Source organism: Coregonus lavaretus (assembly GCF_964263955.1).
Source record: "Coregonus lavaretus genome assembly, chromosome: 5".
In the NCBI taxonomy this organism is placed as follows: Eukaryota; Metazoa; Chordata; class Actinopteri; order Salmoniformes; family Salmonidae; genus Coregonus; species Coregonus lavaretus.
The window spans coordinates 15,978,649-16,002,686 of NC_139992.1; positions in this window are offsets into that span (position 1 = coordinate 15,978,649).

Here is a 24,038-nt window from a genome sequence, read left to right on the forward strand (position 1 = left end):
CACAGGCAAGGATATTGCTGCTAGTAAGATTGCACCTAAATCAACCATTTATCGGATCATCAAGAACTTCAAGGAGAGGTTCAATTGTTGTGAAGAAGGTGTCAGGGCGCCCAAGAAAGTCCAGCAAGCGCCAGGACCGTCTCCTAAAGTTGATTCAGCTGCGAGATCGGGGCACCACCAGTGCAGAGCTTGCTCAGGAATGGCAGCAGGCAGGTGTGAGTGCATCTGCATGCACAGTGAGGCGAAGAATTTGGAGGATGGCCTGCTATCAAGAAGGGCAGCAAAGAAGCCACTTCTCTCCAGGAAAAACATCAGGGACAGACTGATATTCTGCAAAAGTTACAGGGATTGGACTGCTGAGGACTGGGGTAAAGTCATTTTCTCTAATGAATCCCCTTTTTGATTGTTTGGGGCATCCGGAAAACACCTTGTCCGGAGAAGACAAGGTGAGCGCTACCATCAGTCCTGTGTCATGCCAACAGTAAAGCATCCTGAGACCATTCATGTGTGGGGTTGCTTCTCAGCCAAGGGAGTGTGCTCACTCACAGTTTTACCTAAGAACACAGCCATGAATAAAGAATGGTACCAACACATCCTCCGAGAGCAACTTCTCCCAACCATTCAAGAACAGTTTGGTGACGACCAATGCCTTTTCCAGCATGATGGAGCACCTTGCCATAAGGCAAAAGTGATAACTAAGTGGCTCTGGGAACAAAACATCAACATTTTGGGTCCATGGCCAGGAAACTCCCCAGACCTTAATCCCATTGAGAACTTGTGGTTGTTCCTCAAGAGACGGGTGGACAAACAAAAACCCACAAATTCTGACAAACTCCAAGCATTGATTATGCAAGAATGGGCTGCCATCAGTCAGGATGTGGCCCAGAAGTTAATTGACAGTATGCCAGGGCGGATTGTAGAGGTCTTGAAAAAGAAGGGTCAACACTGCAAATAATGACTCTTTGCATAAACTTAATGTAATTGTCAATAAAAGCCTTTGACACGTATGGAATGCTTGTAATTATACTTCAGTACGCCATATTAACATCTGACAAAAATATCTCATAACACTGAAGCAGCGAACTTTGTGAAGACCAATACTTGTGTCATTCTCAAATCTTTTGACCACGACTGTAAGTTTTGTGATTGTGAAGTGGAAACATCTAGGAGCATCAACGGCTCAGCTGCATGGTGGTAGGCCACACAAGCTCACAGAACGGGACTGCTGAGTGCTGAAGCGCACAGCGCGTCAAAATAATCAGTCCTCGGTTGCAACACCCACTACCGAGTTTCAAACTGCCTCTGAAAGCAACATCAGCACAAGAACTGTTCGTTGGGAACTCCATGGCCGAGCAGCCGCACACAAGCCTAAGATCACCATGCGAAATGCCAAGCGTCAGCGGTGTAAAGCTCACCACTATTGGACTCTGGAGCAGCGGAAACACGTTCTCTGGAGTGATGAATCATGCTTCACCATCTGACAGTCCGACGGACGAATCTGGCGGATTCCGGGAGAACGCTACCTGCCCCAACGCATAGTGCCTACTGTAAAGTTTGGTGGAGGAGGAATGATGACATTCTAGATGATTCTGTGCTTCCAACTTTGTGGCAACAGTTTGTGGCAACAGTTTCCTGTTTCACCATTTACATTTACATTTACGTCATTTAGCAGACGCTCTTATCCAGAGCGACTTACAGGAGCAATTAGGGTTAAGTGCCTTGCTCAAGGGCACATCGACAGATTTTTCACCTAGTCGGCTCGGGGATTAGAACCAGCGACCTTTCGGTTACTGGCACAACGCTCTTAACCACTAAGCTACCTGCCGCCCCATGACAATGCCCCCGTGCACAAAGCGAGGTCCATACAAATGGTTTGTCAAGGTTGGTGTGGAAGAATTTGACTGGCCTGCACAGAGCCCTGACCTCAACCCCATCGAACACCATTGGGATGAATTGGAACGCTGATTGAGAGCCAGGCCTAATCGCTCAACATCAGTGCCCGACATCACTAACGCTCTTGTGGCTGAATGTAAGCAAGTCCCCGCAGCAATGTTCCAACATCTAGTGAAAAGCCTTCCCAGAAGAGTGGAGGCTATTAAAGCAGCAAAGAGGGGACCAACTCCATATTAATGCCCATGATTTTGGAATGAGATGTTTGACGAGCAGGTGTCCACATACCTTTTGGTCATGTAGTGTCTGTATATGAAGGCCAGTGGAAAACTGCTCAATCCTTGTAAGTCACTATATATGGACCAAATATTCCAAAATGAATTCGACCTCGGGTACGGATTGGAGAGAGATCTGAGTGGTGGAGAGAGAGCTGAGTGTGGGTTATAAAAGGCCTTTCACTCAGACAAGCACATCAGGAATCCCATAGGATTCACAATGTCATTCTCAGCAGAGGTCACCTGGACAAGCCCAGACTGTTTGTTTTCATCATACAACACTGTTTTTCAAGGCTGCGTCCCAAATGTCACTCTATTCCCTACATTAGTTTTGACCAGTGCCCCATATGCTTCTGGTCAAAAGTAGTGCACTATGTAGGAATTAGGATGCCATTTGGGACACAGCCCAAGAGCCCCCCCCTCCATCCCTCTGTCCCTCCATCCCTTCGCCCCTTCTGCATTTTATTTTAGCTAAAGAAATACTTAGGACCTTGATGGCTCCATCCAACTATAGACCAAAAAGCACAACAACATAATATAAGTCGTGGGTTGAGTCATGCAGTTAAAAGCATTATGAATTGAAAACCCTTTCCTTTCAATACAAAGAAACACAAAAATAAAGATTTAACGGATTCAATGATGTCAGTGCATGCATTTGTTTCACAGATAAATATTTTAATTTCCTCCCAAGATGCATTTACTGCAGGCCTAAATATATACAGTGAGGGAAAAAAGTATTTGATATCCTTCTGATTTTGTGCGTTTGCCCACTGACAAAGACACGATCAGTGTATAATTTTAATGGTAGGTTTATTTGAACAGTGAGAGACAGAATAACAACAAAAAAATCCAGAAATACGCATGTCAAAAATTTTATAAATTGATTTGCATTTTAATGAGGGAAATAAGTATTTGACCCCCTCTCAATCAGAAAGATTTCTGGCTCCCAGGTGCCTTTTATACAGGTAACGAGCTGAGATTAGGAGCACACTCTTAAAGGGAGTGCTCCTAATCTCAGCTTGTTACCTGTATAAAAGACACCTGTCCACAGAAGCAATCAATCAATCATATTCCAAACTCTCCACCATGGCCAAGACCAAAGAGCTCTCCAAGGACGTCTGCAAAACATGACTTAGTACATGGTGGCAAAATCCTTGTTGGCAATCACAGAGGTCAGACGTTTCTTGTAGTTGGCCACAAGGTTTGCACACATCTCAGGAGGGATTTTGTCCCACTCAGGAGGGATTTTGTCCCACACAACTCAAACCTTCAGCTCCCTCCACAGATTTTCTATGGGATTAAGGTCTTGAGACTGGCTAGGCCACTCCAGGACCTTAATGTGTCTCTTCTTGAGCCACTCCTTTGTTGCCTTGGCCGTGTGTTTTGGGTCATTGTCATGCTGAAATACCCATCCACGACCCATTTTCAATGCCCTGACTGAGGGAAGGAGGTTCTCACCCAAGATTTGACGGTACATGGCCCCGTCCATCGTCCCTTTGATGCGTTGAAGTTGTCCTGTCCCCTTAGCAGAAAAACACTCCCAAAGCATAATGTTTCCACCTCCATGTTTGGCGGTGGGGATGGTGTTCTTGGGGTCATAGGCAGCATTCCTACTCCTCCAAACACGGTGAGTTGAGTTGATGCCAAAGAGCTCGATTTTGGTCTTATCTGACCACAACACTTTCACCCAGTTCTCCTCTGAATCATTCAGATGTTCATCGGCAAACTTCAGACGGGCCTGTATATGTGCTTTCTTGAGCAGGGGGACCTTGCGGGCGCTGCAGGATTTCAGTCCTTCACGGCGTAGTGTGTTACCAATTGTTTTCTTGGTGACTATGGTCCCAGCTGCCTTGAGATTATTGACAAGATCCTCCCGTATAGTTCTGGGATGATCCCTCACCGTTCTCATGATCATTGCAACTCCACGAGGTGAAATATTGCATGGAGCCCCAGGCCGAGGGAGATTGACAGTGCTTTTATGTTTCTTCCATTTGCGAATAATCGCACCAACTGTTGTCACCTTCTCACCAAGCTGTTTGGCGATGGTCTTGTAGCCCATTCCAGCCTTTTGTAGGTCTACAATCTTGTCCCTGACATCCTTGGAGAGCTCTTTGGTCTTGGCCATAGTGGAGAGATTGGAATCTGATTGATTGATTGCTTCTGTGGACAGGTGTCTTTTATACAGGTAACAAACTGAGATTAGGAGCACTCCCTTTAAGAGTGTGCTCCTAATCTCACCTCATTACCTGTCTAAAAGACACCTGGGAGCCAGAAATCTTTCTGATTGAGAGGGGGTCAAATTCTTATTTCCCTCATTAAAATGCAAATCAATTTATAACATTTTTTGACATGCGTTTTTCTGGATCTTTTTGTTGTTATTCTGTCTCTCACTGTTCAAATAAACCTACCATTAAAATTATAGACTGATCATTTCGTTGTCAGTGGGCAAATGTACAAAATCAGCAGGGGATCAAATACTTTTTTCCCCTCACTGTACACTGAGTGTACAAAACATTAGGAACACCTTACTAATATTCAGTTGCACCCCCCCACCCACCCTCCTTTTGCCCTCAAAACAGCCTCAATTCGTCGAGGCATGGACTCTACAATGTGGTGAAAGCGTTCCACAGGGATGCTGTCCCATGTTGACTCCAATGCAGTGGCGGCTCCTGAAAAAATTCTCAGGAGGGGCAATTTTTCTGATGATTTAGGTGACCTACACACATTTTTAAAAAGATATGTCCAGCAACAACATGAAGACAGGGGCAGCATATAAGTCAATACCAGAAGCATTTATTGACTGATCTGGGGAGATGGATTCCAGTTTCTGTGACAGATTATAAATAATCTCTGATGCCTTTGTTATATTAGCTTTTGGTTGAATGTACTGTCGTAGTAAATATATAATGTTATAGCTTGGTCTGACTAAAATCTTGTGCATGACCCATTTTGTGTTGGGCCTTTGTATTCAATATAATGAACAAGAGTCCTATCTTGTCAGCCTTGTCAGCAGGTGGCTAAGGATAACACCCACGCCATAGGTCTCTCAGTTCTTCCAACTCACGAGTTCTTGCCCTGAGGACACACACACACACACCCACACACACCCACACACACACACACACACATCATCACTGATTAACACACACACACACACACACATCATCACTGATAACAAACACACACACACACACACACTGATAACAAACACACACACACACACACAAATCCTCTTCTCTTAGGCTGAACATCTGAAGACAGAGAACCCGACTCAGAGCCAATGCAACAGTGACACTAGCCTGGAGGTGACCTCGCCCAACTCATCAGGACCAATCAGAAGATCAGAACTACTAGATTCAACCTACTTCATTTTATTGTATAAAATGTCAGCACACAATGTTTAGGGGCTCTTCTGATAAACTCCCTACGAGTTTGACGAACGGGTCCGTGCACGCGATTCCAGATATCTTTACCTCTGAATAAACTGCCTTATATTATACAATTATCCACCTTGTCCAAAAGTCTCTACTTGGTCTCCGTTCTCCAGTAAACTTGTTTTATCAACAATAGTAAGGTTCAATGACACAGAAAGCAGTTCAATGTCGGGGTACAGAGTCGCTCTCTTACCAGGATCGCGGTCCGCTCTGACCAGGGTGAAGCCGGCCGGCTCCACTTCTCTGTCCGGGACTCTGTCATCCAGCCAAGTCTCCCAGCTGTATTGGGATTACAGCTGCCTGCAGCGTTTTCATTATTTAGTCCGTTCGTAGCGGGTATGTACACGATCAACAAGATCAGTCCAAAACCGAAGATCAGTCCAAAGCAGAATGTTTGCAGAATGTTTGTAAACTAAGTCTACAAATTAAAAACATAAAATAACGCCACACTGCAGGTCGAAACATAGACGCTGCTAGCCGCCATTGTCTTAGTTACGTTCAACGTTACGTCACGTATGACGAAAGCGCGTAAGTGCATGCCCACAGACACCCATAGAGAATGTATTGAAAGCTTTGAAATGTGAAAAAAATTGATTTTACATGACAGGCTATGAGAGACTTCTGGGCGATTTTCAACCTGACTGAAATCGCCCAAAAAACGGGCGGGGCCATTTGAAGCACGACTTTAGCCTGATTTGACATTTAGTGGCTGGCAGATCAGACGTGAACACTGATAACTGCTGTTGCCGTGATATAATTGATTAGAAAAAAAATCCCTTCCTTTTCCCGTTTGGCAGTGCGTCGCCCATATCGCCCTATTGAACAAGCCGCCCATGCTCCAATGCTTCCCACAGTTGTGTCAAGTTGGCTGGATGTCTTTTGGGTGGTGGACAATTCATGATACACATGGGAAACATTTGAGCGTCAAAAACCCAGCAGCGTTGCAGTTCTTGACACAAATCGGTATGTCTGGCACCTACTACCATACCCTGTTTAAAGGCACTTAAATATTTTGTCTTGCCCATTGAATGGCACACATACACAATCCATGTCTCAATTATCTAAAGGCTTAAAAATATTTTTTTTACCTGTCTCCTCCGTTCATCTACACTGATTGAAGTGGCTTTAACAAGTGACATCAACAAAGGATCATAGCTTTCACCTGGATTCACCTGGTCAGTCTATGTTATGGAAAGAGCAGGATGTTCATAATGTTTTGAACACTCAGTGTATGTATACCTAGTGTAACAAAGCTCCCTACAGTACACTAGAACGTGTTTAGTTAAAGTATGTTTGTTCTGCATGATCACCATTATGTTATGTCTTCTGATCTGTACTACTCACACGGGTGGTAAGCTCTCTACTTTAGCATGGAAATGCCTCAGTGACACTTTAAGAACTACCAGTGTACAAATTTTCCAAGGCAGAACAGACATGCCTGCGGGGCTGCTTGCCTTGGCACTACATTACGCTTTAAGTCCTACAGTACTGTATGCTCCACTTGGAACAAGCAGTGCTCTGCTTCCTTCCTGCCAGAGTACAGAATAAGACTTCTCTTCACTTTGTTGCCTCCCTCCCTGTGTGGAGGCCAAGGGCATCTGATGTGATTATTGCCAGTTCAGGGATCACTGAAGTAGCCAGGAGAATGGCCTCACTTTACCAGTCCAAACCCCAAACGCCTGCCTCTATGTTGTATTTACATGCATGATATTTAACACCAAGCCACTATTTAAAAGAGAGGGAAATCACTGTGCTGTTGCAAATATGCCATTGTACTTTTATTTCAGGCTCTACACACTTCACACTTCCTATCCCCAGTCTCTCACTGACTGTAATCATTTATTTATTACCCTAGCGATCAGGCGTAGCATAACGTGGCCTGAATGCAGAGTGTGGAGATCAGAGACACTGGATGACATTGACTCATTCCACAGAGAGAGAACCGTGCTCTTCTATCAGCACAGTGCTGTCCAAACATCTAGTTCTCACTCCCTATAATAAAGCTACCAGGGTTTACCTTGAATATAGACACCTGGGGAACACTTTACTTGACACCCAGCTGACAGACTTGTCATAACCTGCCATAATATGGTCATAACACTGTCATGACCCTTATATGTACACCTATTGTGACATATTGTGTTATTTTATGTCTGGTTATGACACCTAGATAAGAGTGTCAAAACCCACATTTATTCAAATTAGTTTGTTTCCCTGCCAAAAAGTTTCCTTTTGTTTGAAAGATTGTTTCTTAAATCCTTTGTTGTTGTTATAATGATTTTTGTTTTCATCATATTTTAAATAACTTATAGAACATACAGTACACTTTATGACACAGTTATGTAGCATCATGACCATCCTGTGTCACTTTACTTGGACTAAGAAAATACACTTTATGACACTGTCAAGAAGCATTATGACCATCCTGTGTCACTTTACTTGGACTAAGTAAATACACTTTATGAAACTGTCAAGGTGCATTATGACTATATATACAGTATATAATATATAGGATCATATCACCTCTACCTTACCTGTCACCCTAGACCCACTTCAATTTGCTTACCGCCCCAATAGATCCTCAGACGATGCAATCACCATCACACTGCACACTGCCCTATTCCATCTGGACAAGAGGAATACCTATGTAAGAATGTTGTTCATTGACTATAGCTCAGCATTCAACACCATAGTACCCTCCAAGCTCATCATTAAGCTCGAGGGTCTGAACACCGCCCTGTGCAACTGGATCCTGGACTTCCTGATGGGCCGCCCTCAGGTGATGAAGGTATGAAACAACACCTCCACTTTGATAATCCTCAACACTGGGGCCCCACAAGGGTGCGTGCTCAGCCCCCTCCTGTACTCCCTGTTCACACATGACTGCGTGGCCAAGCACGCCTCCAACTCAATCATCAAGTTTGCAGACGACACAACAGTAGTAGGCTTGACTACCAACAATGACAAGACAGCCTACAGGGAGGCGGTGAGGGCTCTGGGAGTGTGGTGCCAGGAAAATAACCTCTCACTCAACGTCAACAAAACAAAGGAGATGATCATGGACTTCAGGAAACAGCAGAGGGTGCACCCCCCTATCCACATCGACGGGACCGCAGTGGAGAAGGTGGAAAGCTTCAAGGTCCTTGGTGTACACATCACTGACAAACTGAAATGGTCGACCCACGCAGACAGTGTTGTGAAGAAGGCGCAACAGAGCCTCTTCAACCTCAGGAGGCTGAAGAAATGTGTCTTGGCACCTAAAACCCCTCACAAACTTTTACAGATGCGCAATTGAGAGCATCCTGTCAGGCTGTATCTCTGCCTGGTACGGCAACTGCACTGCCCGCAACCGCAGGACTCTCCAGAGGGTGGTGCGGTGTGCAGAACACATTACCGGGGGCAAACTACCCGCTCTTCAGGACACATACAGCACCTGATGTCACAGGAAGGCCAAAAAGAGCATCAAGGACATCAACCACCCGAGCCACTGCCTGTTCACCCCGCTATCATCCAGGAGGCGAGGTCAGTACAGGTGCATCAAAGATGGGACAGAGAGACTGAAAAACAGCTTCTATCTCAAGGCCATCAGACTGTTAAATAGCAATCACTAGCACATTGGAGGCTGATGCTGCCTATAGAAATCACTGGCCACTTTAAGAAATTGAACACTAGTCACTTTAATAATGTTTACATATCTTGCATTACTCATCTCATATGTATATGCTGTATTCTATAATATTCTACTTTATCTTAGTCCATGCTGCTCTGTCATTACTCGTCCATATAAATTATGTATATATTCTTAATTCCATTCCTTACTTAGATTTATGTGCATTGGGTATATGTTGTGAAATTGTTAGATATTACTGCACTGTCGGCGCTATAAGCACAAGCATTTCGCTACACCCGCAATAACATCTGCTAAACACGTGTATATGACAAATAAAATGTGATTTGATTTATAATTACATGCCATTTAGCAGACACTTTTATCAAAAGGGACTAACAGTCATGTGTGCATACATCTTTACATATGGGTGGGCAAGGGAATTGAACCCGCTACCCTGCATTACAAGCACCATGCTCTACCAAATAAGCTACAAAGGACCACTACAGAACATACAAGCCTGATAGGCCTATCACGTACATGCTCTTTTGTCAGTCATCAGACAAAAAGAGGGTGTCTTGTCCTGCTCCTGAAATCTGCTCCTGCATTCATCTCAGTCATCAGCAATAGAGCATTGGGGTAGGTGCATATCTGACATCAATGTGTGCGCAATTACAATGATAATTTAATATGGTCAATTAAAAAATATATATACAGTTGAAGTCGGAAGTTTACATACACTTAGGTTGGAGTCATTAAAACTTGTTTTTCCACCACTACACACATTTCTTGTTAACAAACTATAGTTTTGGCAAGTCGGTTAGGACATCTACTTTGTGCATGACACAAGTAATTTTTCCAACAATTGTTTACAAACATATTATTTCACTTATAATTCACTGTTTCACAATTCCAGTGGGTCAAAAGTTTACATACAGTAAGTTGACTGTGCCTTTAAACAGCTTGGAAAATTCCAGAAAATGATGTAATGGCTTTAGAAGCTTCTGATAGGTTAATTGACATAATTTGAGTCAATTGGAGGTGTACCTGTGGATGTATTTCAAGGCCTACCTTCAAACTCAGTGCCTCTTTGCTTGACATCATGGGAAAATCTAAAGAAATCAGCCAAGACCTCAGAAAAAAATGTGTAGACCTCCACAAGTCTGGTTCATCCTTGGGAGCAATTTCCAAACACCTGAAGGTACCACGTTCATCTGTACAAATAATAGTACGCAAGTATAAACACCATGGGACAACGCAGCCGTCATACCGCTCAGGAAGGAGACGCATTCTGTCTCCTAGAGATGAACGTACTTTGGTGCGAAAAATGCAAATCAATCCCAGAACAACAGCAAAGGACCTTGTGAAGATGCTGGAGGAAACAGGTACAAAAGTATCTATAGCCACAGTAAAACAAGTCCTATATCGACATACAGTAACCTGAAAGGCCGCTGAGCAAGGAAGAAGCCACTGCTCCAAAACCGCCATAAAAAAGCCAGACTACGGTTTGCAACTGCACATGGAGACAAAGATGATACTTTTTGGAGAAGTATCCTCTGGTCTGATGAAATAAAAATAGAACTGTTTGGCCACAATGACCATCGTTATGTTTGGAGGAAAAAGGGGGTTGCTTGCAAGCAGAAGAACACCATCCCAACCGTGAAGCACGGGGGTGGCAGCATCATGCTGTGGGGGTACTTTATTGCAGGAGGGACTGGTGCACTTCACAAAATAGCTGGCATCATGAGGAAGGAAAATTATGTGGATATATTGAAGCAACATCTCAAGACATCAGTCAGGAAGTTAAAGCTTGGTCGCAAATGGGTCTTCCAAATGGACAATGACCCCAAGCATACTTCCAAAGTTGTGGCAAAATGGCTTAAGGACAACAAAGTCAAGGGATTGGAGTGGCCATCACAAAGCCCTGACCTCAATCCTATAGAACATTTGTGGGCAGAACTGAAAAAGCGTGTGCGAGCAAGGAGGCCTACAAACCTGACTCAGTTACACCAGCTCTGTCAGGAGGAATGGGCCAAAATTCACCCAACTTATTGTGGCAAGCTTGTGGAAGGCTACCCGAAATGTTTGACCCAAGTTAAACAATTTAAAGGCAATGCTACCAAATACTAATTGAGTGTATGTAAACTTCTGACCCACTGGAAGCATGATGAAAGAAATAAAAGCTGAAATAAATCATTCTCTCTACTATTTTTCTGACCCTTAAAATAAAGTGGTGATCCTAACTGACCTAAGAAAGGGAATTTTTACTAGGATTAAATGTCAGGAATTGTGAAAAAATGAGTTTAAATTTATTTGGCTAAGGTATATGTAAACTTCCGACTTCAACTGTATACAGTACCAGTCCAAAGTTTGGACACACCTACTCATTCAAGGGTTTTTCTTTATTTGTTACTATTTTCTACATTGCAGAATAATAGTGAAGACATCAATACTATGAAATAACACTTATGGAATCATGTAGTAATCAAAAAAGTGTTAAACAAATCAACATATATGTAATATTTGAGATTCTTTAAACAGCCACCCTTTGCCTTGATGACAGCTTTGCACACTCTTGGCATTCTCTCAACCAGCTTCATGAGGTAGTCAACTGGAATGCATTTCAAATAACAGGTGTTCCTTCTTAAAAGTTAATTTGTGGAATTTATTTCCTTCTTAATGCGTTTGAGCCAATCAGTTGTTTTGTGACAAGGTAGGGGGGGAATGCAGAAGATAGCCCTATTTGGTAAAATACCAAGTCCATATTATGCAAGAACAGCTCAAATAATCAAAGAGAAACGACAGTCCATCATTAATGAGAGACGGACGCGATGGGTGAGGTTGTGTTTCTATAAGCGGGAGGTAAGCTTGGCTTCTTCTTTAAATGGTGTCGAGTAAAGTAAAGTAAAGCTTAAACCATGCATTTAGATTGTAGATAGGTATTGTAGTTAGGAATTGTAGTTTGGAATCGTAGGTAGTTATTGTAGTTATTGTATTGTATTCGCCTGAGCCCGGTGAAGCACGAGGCTAGCTAACCCACTACCTGGACCAATATAGCTAGCTAGCTAGCGGGAAGCTACTGGTAACTATTGGCAACTGTGGATAGTTGTTTCCAATGTTATTTCATGCTTAAGAGTACCAGTAATTATGCTAGCTAGCTACCTACCATTCAGCTGTTTTTCTAACCTCATTATCTGAAACGTTAACGCTAGGTAGTTAGCACCTACTGTACTCAAATGTAGCGAGCTTGTTGCTACCTGGGTAGCTAACTCAACAACAGCTGGAACGACCTAGCGTAATATTTGGAGACGCTTTCTCTCGGTTGGGACAGACGCGAACTGGCTAAATCAATTCAGTAGCTAGCTCTACACTTAACTAGCTATCAGTAGCTACTAAGGGTAAGTTATAAGCTATATTTATTTTTCATCTGTACATACTGGTAACCAGAGTCTTTCAATAGGAATTCAAGACATGGGTGACTTAACGTTAGCTTGGCTCTCTGTGTTTAATATCGTGGGGGGAGGGGTTGGTTCGCTGACTGAGAGCAATGGCTAGCTAATATGCTAACTATTCTAGCTAGCTAACTAACTGGCTGAATAAGTTGACGACATACTCACTCAAACTGTCAAAACTAACCCAAAACCTTACACAACGTTATACACGGACACAAATGATCTGTTTAGCATGTTAACACACTATTGGTAGTCTGTGGTAACCGAGTATTGAGAATTTTGCAACGTAAGCTTCACTTTCTGAACATTCAAGATGTGTGGTCAACTTGTGTAGCTAGCATGACTGACTTTGTGCTAGCTAGCCAACGTTTAATTACTTCTGCGTTATGAAAGGAACTAGACACGGACACAAATGATCCGTTGGTAGTTTGTTGTAACCAAGTATTGGTGCTAAACCGTTTGTTATTGGATGCTAGTTAGCTATGGCGTCATAGGATACGGTGCCCTGCGCGGTTTTCACGGAAGAATACTCTACCAAGTTAGCTAGCTGAATGAACTAAGTTAGAGTCTATTCCTGGAAACATTGAACCACTGTAGATTACAACAATTATAATTTCTAAAGTGGAAGTTGGAAGAGTTGTATTTGAGTGTTTCAGTGAAAGGTTAGTGAGGGAGGCCTCCCTTCCCCAGATGTTTAGTTAATTTCATTCCGATCTCCTTTGCATTAGTGTAGCCTTTTCTGTAGCCTGTCAACTATGTGTCTGTCTATCCCTGTTCTCTCCTCTCCGCACAGGCTATACAAATGCCTCACAATGCGTGGCTGCTGCCTCTCTAACCTGGTGGTCCCTGCGCGCACGACCCACGTGGAGTTCCAGGTCTCCGGAAGCCTCTGGAACTGCCGTTCTGCGGCCAACAAGGCAGAGTTAATCTCAGCCTATGCTACCCTCCAGTCCCTCGACTTCTTGGCGCTGACGGAAACATGGATAACCACAGAAAACACTGCTACTCCTACTGCTCTCTCCTCGTCTGACCATATGTTCTCGCATACCCCGAGAGCATCTGGTCAGCGGGGTGGCGGCACAGGAATCCTCATCTCTCCCAAGTGGACATTCTCTCTTTCTCCCCTGACCCATCTGTCTAGCTCCTCATTTGAATTCCATGCTGTCACAGTCACTAGCCCATTCAAGCTTAACATCCTTATCATTTATCGCCCTCCAGGTTCCCTTGGAGAGTTCATCAATGAGCTTGATGCCTTGATAAGTTCCTTTCCTGAGGATGGCTCACCTCTTACAGTTCTGGGTGACTTTAACCTCCCTACGTCTACCTTTGACTAATTTCTCTCTGCCTCCTTCTTTCCACTCCTCTCCTCTTTTGACCTCACCCTCTCACCGTCCCCCCCTACTCACAAGGCAGGCAATACGCTTGACCTCATCTTTACTAGATGCTGTTCTTCTACTAATCTCACTGCAACTCCCCTCCAAGTCTCCAACCACTACTTTGTATCCTTTTCTCTCTCGCTCTCCTCCAACACTACTCACTCTGCCCCTACTCAGATGGTAATGCTCTGTCGCAACCTTTTCTCTCTCTCTCCCGCTACTCTCTCCTCTCCCATCCTATCATCTCTTTCCTCTGCTCAATCCTTCTCCCTCCAATCTCCTGATTCTGCCTCCTCAACCCTCCTCTCCTCCCTTTCTGCTTCCTTTGACTCGCTATGTCCCCTATCCTCCCGGCCGGCTCGGTCCTCCCCTCCTGCTCCGTGGCTTGACGACTCATTGCGAGCTCACAGAACAGGGCTCCGGGCAGCTGAGCGGAAATGGAGGAAAACTAGACTCCCTGCGGACCTGGCATCTTTTCACTCCCTCCTCTCTACATTTTCTTCCTCTGTTTCTGCTGCTAAAGCCACTTTCTACCACTCTAAATTCCAAGCATCTGCCTCTAACCCTAGGAAGCTCTTTGCCACCTTCTCCTCCCTGCTGAATCCTCCTCCCCCCCCCCCCCTCCTCCCTCTCTGTGGATGACTTAGTCAACCATTTTGAAAAGAAGGTTGACGACATCCGATCCTCATTTGTTAAGTCAAATAACACCGCTGGTCCTGCTCACACTGCCCTACCCTATGCTTTGACTTCTTTCTCCCCTCTCTCTCCAGATGAAATCTTGCGACTTGTGAAGGCCGGCTGCCCAACAACCTGCCTGCTTGACCCTTTCCTCTCCTCTCTTCTCCAGACCATTTCCGGAGACCTTCTCCCTTAGCTCACCTCGCTCATCAACTCATCCTTGACCGCTGGCTATGTCCCTTCCATCTTCAAGAGAGTGAGAGTTGCACCCCTACTCAAAAAACCTACACTCGATCCCTCCGATGTCAACAACTACAGACCAGTATCCCTTCTTTCTTTTCTCTCCAAACCTCTTGAGCGTGCCATCTTTAGACAACTCTCTTGCTATCTCTCTCAGAATGACCTTCTTGATCCAAACCAGTCAGGTTTCAAGACTGGTCATTCAACTGAGACTGCTCTTCTCTGTGTCACGGAGGCTCTCCGCACTGCTAAAGCTAACTCTCTCTCCTCTGCTCTCGTCCTTCTAGACCTATCTGCTGCCATTGATACTGTGAACCATCAGATCCTCCTCTCCACCCTCTCCGAGTTGGGCATCTCCGGCGCGGCTCACTCTTGGATTGCGTCCTACCTTTCAGGTCGCTCCTACCAGGTGGTGTGGCGAGAATCTGTCTCCGCACCACGTGCTCTCACCACTGGTGTCCCCCAGGGCTCAGTTCTAGGCCCTCTCCTATTCTCGCTATACACCAAGTCACTTGGCTCTGTCATATCCTCACATGGCCTCTCCTATCATTGCTACGCAGACGACACACAATTAATCTTCTCCTTTCCCCCTTCTGATAGCCAGGTGGCGAATCGCATCTCTGCATGTCTGGCAGACATATCAGTGTGGATGACGGATCACCACCTCAAGCTGAACCTCGGCAAGACTCCTCCCAGAGTGCAAAGAGCCTTGGCATGACCCTGGACAACACCCTGTCGTTCTCCGCTAACATCAAGGCTGTGGGTGACCCGATCCTGTAGGTTCATGCTCTACAACATTCGCAGAGTACGACCCTGCCTTACACAGGAAGCGGCACAGGTCCTAATCCAGGCACTTGTCATCTCCCGTCTGGTTTACTGCAACTCGCTGTTGGCTGGGCTCCCTGCCTGTGACCATTAAACCCCTACATCCAGAACGTCGCAGCCCGTCTGGTGTTCAACCTTCCCAAGTTCTCTCACGTCACCCCACTCCTCCGCACACTCCACTGGCTTCCAGTTGAAGCTCGCATCTGCTACAAGACCATGGTGCTTGCCTACGGAGCTGTGAGGGGAACGGCACCTCCGTACCTCCAGGCTCTGATCAGTCCCTACACCCAAACGAGGGCATTGCGTTAATCCACCTCTGGCCTGCTGGCCCCCCTACCTCTGCGGAAGCACAGTTCCCGCTCAGCCCAGTCAAAACTGTTCGCTGCTCTGGCACCCCAATGGTGGAACAAGCTCCCTCACGACGCCAGGACAGAGGAGTCACTCACCACCCTCCGGAAACACTTGAAACCCCACCTCTTTAAGGAATACCTGGGATAGGATAAAGTAATCCTTCTACCCCCCCCTTACCCCACCCCACACAAAAAAAGAACAAAAAAAGAAAAAGAAAAAAACATATTGTAAAGTGGTTGTCCCACTGGCTATCATAAGGTGAATGCACCAATTTGTAAGTCGCTCTGGATAAGAGCGTCTGCTAAATGACGAAAATGTAAATGTAAATGTAAATGTACTTTAAGACATGAAGGTCAGTCAATACGGAACATTTCAAGAACTATGAAAGTTTCTTCAAGTGCAGTCGCAAAAACCATCAAGCGGTATGATGAAACTGGCTCACATGAGGACCGCGACAGGAAAGACCCAGAGTTAACTCTGCTGCAGAGGATAAGTTCATTAGAGTTACCAGCCTCAGAAATTGCAGCCAGTAATTAAAGTAACAGACACACCTTAACATCAACTGTTCAGAGGGGACTGTGTGAATCAGGCCTTCATGGTCGAATTGCAGCAAAGAAACCACTACTAAAGGACACCAATAAGAAGAAGAGACCTGCTTGGGCCAAGAAACACGAGCAATGGGCATTAGACCGGTGGAAATGTGTCCTTTGGTCTGGAGTCCAAATTTGAGATTTTTGGTTCCAACCGCTGTGTCTTTGTGAGACGCGGTGTGGGTGAACGGATGATCTCCGCATGTATATTTCCCACCGTAAAGCATGGAGGAGGAGGTGTTATGCTGTAGGGGTGCTTTCCTGGTGACACTGTCTGTGATTTATTTAGAATTCAAGGCACACTTAACCAGCATGGCTACCACAGCATTCTACAGCGATACGCCATCCCTTCTGGTTTGGGCTTAGTGGGGCTATCATTTGTTTTTCAACAGGACAATGACCCAACACACCTCCAGGTTGTGTAAGGGCTATTTTACCAAGAAGGAGAGTGATGGAGAGCTGCATCAGATGACTTGGCCTCCACAATCCCCCGACCTCAACCCAATTGAGATGTTGCTGGAAAAGCATTCCAGGTGAAGCTGGTTGAGAGAATGCCAAGAGTGTGCAAAGCTGTCATCAAGGCAAAGGGTGGCTATTTGAAGATTCTCAAATATGAAATATATTTTGATTTGTTCAACACTTTTTTGTTTACTACATGATTCCATATATTTCATATTTTTGATGTCATCACTATTATTCTGCAATGTAAAAAATTGTAAAAATGAAGAAAAACCCTTGAATGAGTAGGTGTGTCCAAACTTTTGACTGGTGGTGTATAACATAAACCTACTGTTGACACGTAGGCTATTGTGTAATGGAATGTTTTGCCTTTTGTGGTAGGTTTTGTGGGTTTTGACACTCTTATGTAGGTGTCATAACCAGCCATAAAATAACTACCGTGGTAGGTTTTGTGGGTTTTTACAATCCTATGTAGGTGTCATAACCAACCATAAAATAACGTTAATATACAGTATGTCACAACAGGTCTAAATATATGAGTCATGACAGTATTATGACCATATTATAACAGGTGACAAGTTATATCAGCTGTTATGACATATTATGACATGGTAATGACCATGTCATAACGTGTTATGACGCTGGGCGTCAAGTTAAGTGTTACAGACACCTGTCCTACTAGGCAAAGTCATGACCGTAAGACGGAGGGTGAAGAGGGCGGAACCATGGATATGTAGAAGAGTGAGAATAGGCCTCTGTTGAGTTAAGTGGAGGTCAACAAATCAATAAATACAGTACATATAATATATTATTTATAACATATGCAGCTCTTCTCAGAACCCTGTATGAATCTTTAAGGTTAAATCTCATGTTTATTTAACATCATTGTATTTATGTGAATCACACATCAAATGTGATGCCATACAATAGTTAAAAAGACGGGTAGCAAATATACCTCTAAGGCTAATGTGTTGTTGTTCTCAATGGCACCCTAATCTCTTTATAGTACACTACTTTTGACCAAGGCCAGTAGTGCACTATATAGGGAATAGGGTGCCATTGGGACACAGACTCTATGTTGCTGTCACATTATGGCCCTATTTTTGATAATGGTGTGAAGTTGTGTTTCAAGTTTCAAAATGTATTTGTCACATGCACAGGATACAGCATTAGATGGTTGGTGTTAGATAGGTACATCTAAGTCCAACAGTGGTCCTGTTCATATGTTGGACGGATATTGACATGCGGTACAGTATATGCGGTAATACAAACAAAAGTCATATCATATGCCTAGTATGCCTTTGCTTACAATTGTTGTATTCCATGAAGACCCAAAGTGTTGGTTCTGCCGTGCAGCTAGCCTCAGCCCTGGTTGCACCCCAAATGGCATCCTGGTCAAAGGTAGTGCACTACATAGGAAATAGGGTGCCATTTGGGACACAGTCCTATGTTACAGAGAGCAGTGAGTGGAGTGAGTCAGTGGTGCATAAAGGTGGCAGACTGATGACCAGTTCAGAGAACACAGGCCATTGTTTATAGCAGATTTTCTATTGAACCCTGTCTGCATCCCAAATTATCCCCTATTCAAATTATCCCCTATTCCTTATATAGTACACTACTTTTGACCAGGACCCATAGGGCTCTGGTCAAAGTAGTTCACTATACAAGGAATAGGGTGTAATTTGCGATGCAGCCCCTTGCTTTGCGACACAATTAGTTTAATCGATACAAGAAGCCTCTTACCCAGTCTTTTACCTGCTGCCATCCATGTCTCTAATTCAATTTAAGGAAGCAGCAAATATGTGCTATGCTGATTCCAGTCAGACATATTCCCTGTTCCACTGACTGTCCTCCTCTGAGCATAATAGTTTGTTCCTTCCTTCCTTCCTTCCTTCCTTCCTTCCTTCCTTCCTTCCTTCCTTCCTTCCTTCCTTCCTTCCTTCCTTCCTTCCTTCCTTCCTTCCTTCCTTCCTTCCTTCCTTCCTTCCTTCCTTCCTTCCTTCCTTCCTTCCTTCCTTCCTTCCTTCCTTCCTTCCTTCCTTCCTTACTTCCTTCCTTCCTTCCTTCCTTACTTCCTTCTTTCCACCTATACTGACCTACTGTATAAGATAATTACTGTAAACCTCATTTCAATAAAATTCTGAGATGTCTTATTTAAGATACTCTTTGAAGAGGTAGGGTTTCAGACGTTTTGGAAGATGGGGGAAGCTGTTTCCACCATTGGGGTGCCAGGACAGAGAAGAGCTTTGACTGGGCTGAGCGGGAGCAGACCTCCCAAGTGGGAGAGACCAGAGGTGACAGAATGGAGTGCTCAGGTTTGGATGTAGGGTTTGAGCATAGCCTGAAGGAGCTTAGACTGGGAGCCACTGGAGTGTCCAGAGGAGTGGGGTGACATGGGAGAACTTGGGAAGGTTGAACACCAGACGGGCTGTGGCGTTCTGGATAAGTTGCATGGGGAGCCCAGCCAACAGAGATTTGCAGTAGTCCAGACGGGATATGACGAGTGCCTGGGTTAGGACCTGCGCCGCTTCCTGTGTGAGGTAGGGTCGCACTCTACAGATGTTGTGGAGCAAAACCTGCAGGAGTTTTGATGTTTGCAGAGAACAACAGGGTTCTTTGCACTCTGGGAGGGGGACACCGTGGAGTTGTCGACAGTGATGGGGGGGTGGGGGTGGGTTAGAATTTAGGAGGACCCTTCATATTTTGAAAGACTCTTGAGTCTTTCCTACCGGAAATACCCTCCCTTCTTTTGGTAAACATATTGCAGTTCCACTGCATTGTTTGATACAGCTTCTTTTATTAATCAAAAATGCAAGAGAAATGCCACAGTTTAACTTAAACAATAAGGGATCATAGCTTTCACCTGGTCAGTCTGTCATGGAAAGAGCAGGTGTTCCTCATGTTTTTAACACTCAGTGTAGATGTGAGACCTTTATATTCAAGCCTCTTCAATACTTGGTACAGTCAGTGCCCTGTGCCCAGCCCTCTATGGAAGAAGTATCCATACCTAACCCTCATCCTAACTTTGACAGCTGACTTGACTAATGTCTTTCCTATCGCCTCCTGCAGGCTACACACACGCCAAGACCGTGGAGCTGCAGCAGAGGTCTTCCTCTGTAGCCACCCAGCAGACCACCGTGTCCTCTGTCCCCTCCCACCCTTCCACCACCGGGGTGAGTACTGTACTGCCACAGAATCTTATTTCCTCTTCATCCCCCCATCCATCTGCAGTAGAGCAGGCAGAGAGAGAGAGAGAGAGAGAGAGAGAGAGAGAGAGAGAGAGAGAGAGAGAGAGAGAGAGAGAGAGAGAGAGAGAGAGAGAGAGAGAGAGAGAGAGAGAGAGAGAGAGAGAGAGAGAGAGAGAGAGAGAGAGAGAGAGAGAGAGAGAGAGAGAGAGAGAGAGAGAGAGAGAGAGAGAGAGACTTCTATACTCTTCCAAAGTCATTGGTGAAAACAACAGGGGCCTTCGGCTTATCGAGTGCATGAGGCTCTGCAACCTCTCGGTACGTCGTGCAAGAATTAACAGATTGGCAGTAGGCAATTACCGAGAGGTTGCAGAGCCTCATGCACTTGATAAACCGAAGAGCCGACAGAACACAACCTGATCGGGATTATGATGTCCTAATTTCCATATATCTGTCAATATAACCCCACAACTGCCTGCAGGTGTTATTGAATGAGAATAATCATGATCGGTAAGATGTACAGTGCACAGACCCCTTCACTTTTTCCACATTTTGTTACGTTACAGCCTTATTCTAAAATTGATTAAAACGTTGTTGTTTTTTCTCATCAATCTAAACACAATACCGCATAATGACAAAGCAAAAACAGGTTAAAAAAACCCCGGAAATATCATATTTACATAAGTATTCAGACCCTTTACTAAGCACTTTGTTGAAGCACCTTTGGCAGCGATTACAGTCTCGAGTCTCCTTGGGTATGACGCTACAAGCTTGGCACACCTGTATTTGGGGATTTTCTCCCATTGTTCTCTGCAGATCCTCTCAAGCCCTGTCAGGTTGAATGGGGAGCATCGCTGCACAGCTATTTTCAGGTCTCTCCAGAGATGGTCGATCGGGTTTAAGTCCGGGCCCTGGCTGGGCCACTCAAGGACATTCAGAGACTTGTCCCGAGCCACTCCTGCGTTGTCTTGGCTGTGTGCTTAGGGTCGTTGTCCTATTGGAAGGTGAACCTTCACCCCAGTCTGAGGTCCTAAGCACTCTGGAGCAGGTTTTTTATCAAGGATCTCTCTGTACTTTGCTCTGTTCATCTTTCCCTTGATCCTGACTAGTCTCCATGTCCCTGCCGCTGAAAAACTTCCCCACAGCATGATTCTGCCACCATCATGCTTCACCGTAGGGATGGTATTGGCCAGGTGATGAGTGGTGCCTGGTTTCCTCCAGACGTAACGCTTGGCATTCAGGCCAAAGAGTTCAATCTTAGTTTCATCAGACCAGAGAATCTTGTTTCTGAGAGTCCCCTAGGTGCCTTTTGGCAAACTCCAAGCAGGCTGTCATGTGCCTTTTACTGAGGACTGGCTTCCGTCTGGCCACTCTACCATAAAGGCCTGATTGGTAGAATGCTGCAGAGATGGTTGTCCTTCTGGAAGGTTCTCCCATCTCCACAGAGGAACTCTGTCAGAGTGACCATTGGGTTCTTGGTCACCTCCGTGACCAATGCTCTTCTCTTTGATTTCTCAGTTTGGCCAGGCGGCCAACTCTAGGAGGAGTCTTGGTGGTTCCAAACTTCTTCCATTTAAGAATGATGGATGCCACTGTTTTCTTGGGGACTTTCAACACTGTAGAAATGTTTTGGTACCCTTCCCCAGATCTGTGCCTTGACACAATCCTGTCTCAGAGCTCTACGGACAATTCCTTCGACCTCATGGCTTGGTTTTTGCAGTATATAGACAGGTGTGTGCCTTTCCAAATCATGTCCAATCAATTGAATTTACCACAGGTGGACTCCAATCAAGTTGTAGAAATATCTCAAGGATGATCAATGAAAACAGGATGCACCTGAGCTCAATTTCAAGTCTCATAGCGAAGGGTCTGAATACATATGGAAATAAGGTATTTCTGTTTTTTATTTGTAATACATTTACAAACATTTCTAAAAACCTGTTTTCGCTTAGTCATTATGGGGTATTGTGTGTAGATTTATGTTTTTTCTTTTTTTAATCAATTTTAGAATAAGGCTGTTACATACATTTTTTTATGAAAAAGTAAAGGGGGGTCTGAATATTTTCCGAATGCACTGTATGAGTTAACAAACCTGCACGTTCAATATGTCAATTGGAATGCTACTATTAGAATTTTCTCAAGGTGTTTTAGTATCAAGTTGGCTACCATGACACACATGTGGGTGGACTTCTGCCTGTCATTGAGCTTCTATAACACCAAATGATTGCCAAAGTGTTTCAATTTCAAAGGTATAAAATGTCAGCTCATTCAGAATGTTCCTTTCACACAGCAGCAGCTCTTCTCTCTAAAAGGTTGATCAATCATCATTAGAGCCCTCTTCTCCCTGTCATTGACATGTCCTGTCAACTTTGCATTGTGGAGGTGACGGCTGTTGTTGAGCAGGTATATGTATAGCAGACACCCAGCGGCATCCCAAAAGGCACCCTATTCCCTATATAGTGCACTAGTTTAGACCAGAGCCCTGTGTGCCCTGGTCAAAAGTAGTGCACTATAAAGGGAATAGGGTGCCATTTGGGATGCAAACACAGAGAACAGTACAGTCAAGTTTAGGTTTGCTTGACTTGCTGTTGTCCTTCACAAAGACACTTTAAAAGGGAATAGGATTGAGTGGATGATGCCAGGTTGGCACTGGGCAAGATGGATGTGGTACAGGACATCGAGGCGCATCTCCTTACCCAGGCAGAGTAGGGTACAATAATGCTGCCGCAGCAGACAACACAACACGCACACACACACACACACACACACACACACACACACACACGGTGAGTCAAGTTGTCTGTCTCAGTTTTTCTGCATCCGACAAGGCCGGCCGGACCTCACATTATTAATGACACTGATTCCGTTCTCTATCTTTTCTACTGTACATTAAACAGTTAACAAATATGCTTACTAAAACAAAGAGAGAAACTTGATAGTGGCTCGATAGAGATTGTTTGCCATCCATCTCGTTGCAGAACTAAGCGTTGATTTCCCTCCCATTTGTGAGCAGTGGCACAAAATGGGGACGGTTAGAGGGGATATAATAGATGACATGTATCAATAGCAGTCTGCAGAACCACGTGTCAAATTAATCTTGCTGTTCCTCCTCTGTGGACAGATTATCTTCCCTGGTGCCAAAAACACGATGGCATGACACCCTCTGCTAAAGCCAAAGTCTGACTGCCATTTTTAAATCTCTGTGTTTGTTTTTGGATTCAGCACATCCAGGACTGGGACAACATGGTCTCATTGGAATACGTCAAGAATAGTGACATTTAACCACAGTGGTTATATGTCACCATAGCTGACGTATTGGTTGTATGTCACCTGCATTGGCATTTTACGTATACTGTATGTCACTGTCCTTATGTATTTAATTCAGACTCTGCTTGAGTTTGTTTAAAAGAAAGCATGGCTCATTTTTAGCTGTCCTATGTACATTGTATGCATAAGGGTGAGTATACATTTTTTCCCACTGTGGTGTATTGTCTCTGTAGCTGAGGAAAGGAAGACCTCACAGGAAAAGCCAGCGTGTCAGACAGAGACCATTAGAGCCGGTGATTTGGCTCTTGTCCTGAGGGATGCCTGAAGCAGAACCTGTTATCGCTGTTCCCTCTCCTCCCCCATAACTCTCCCCCTCTTCTCCACTTTCTAGTTCCCCTCTGTTCCCTGC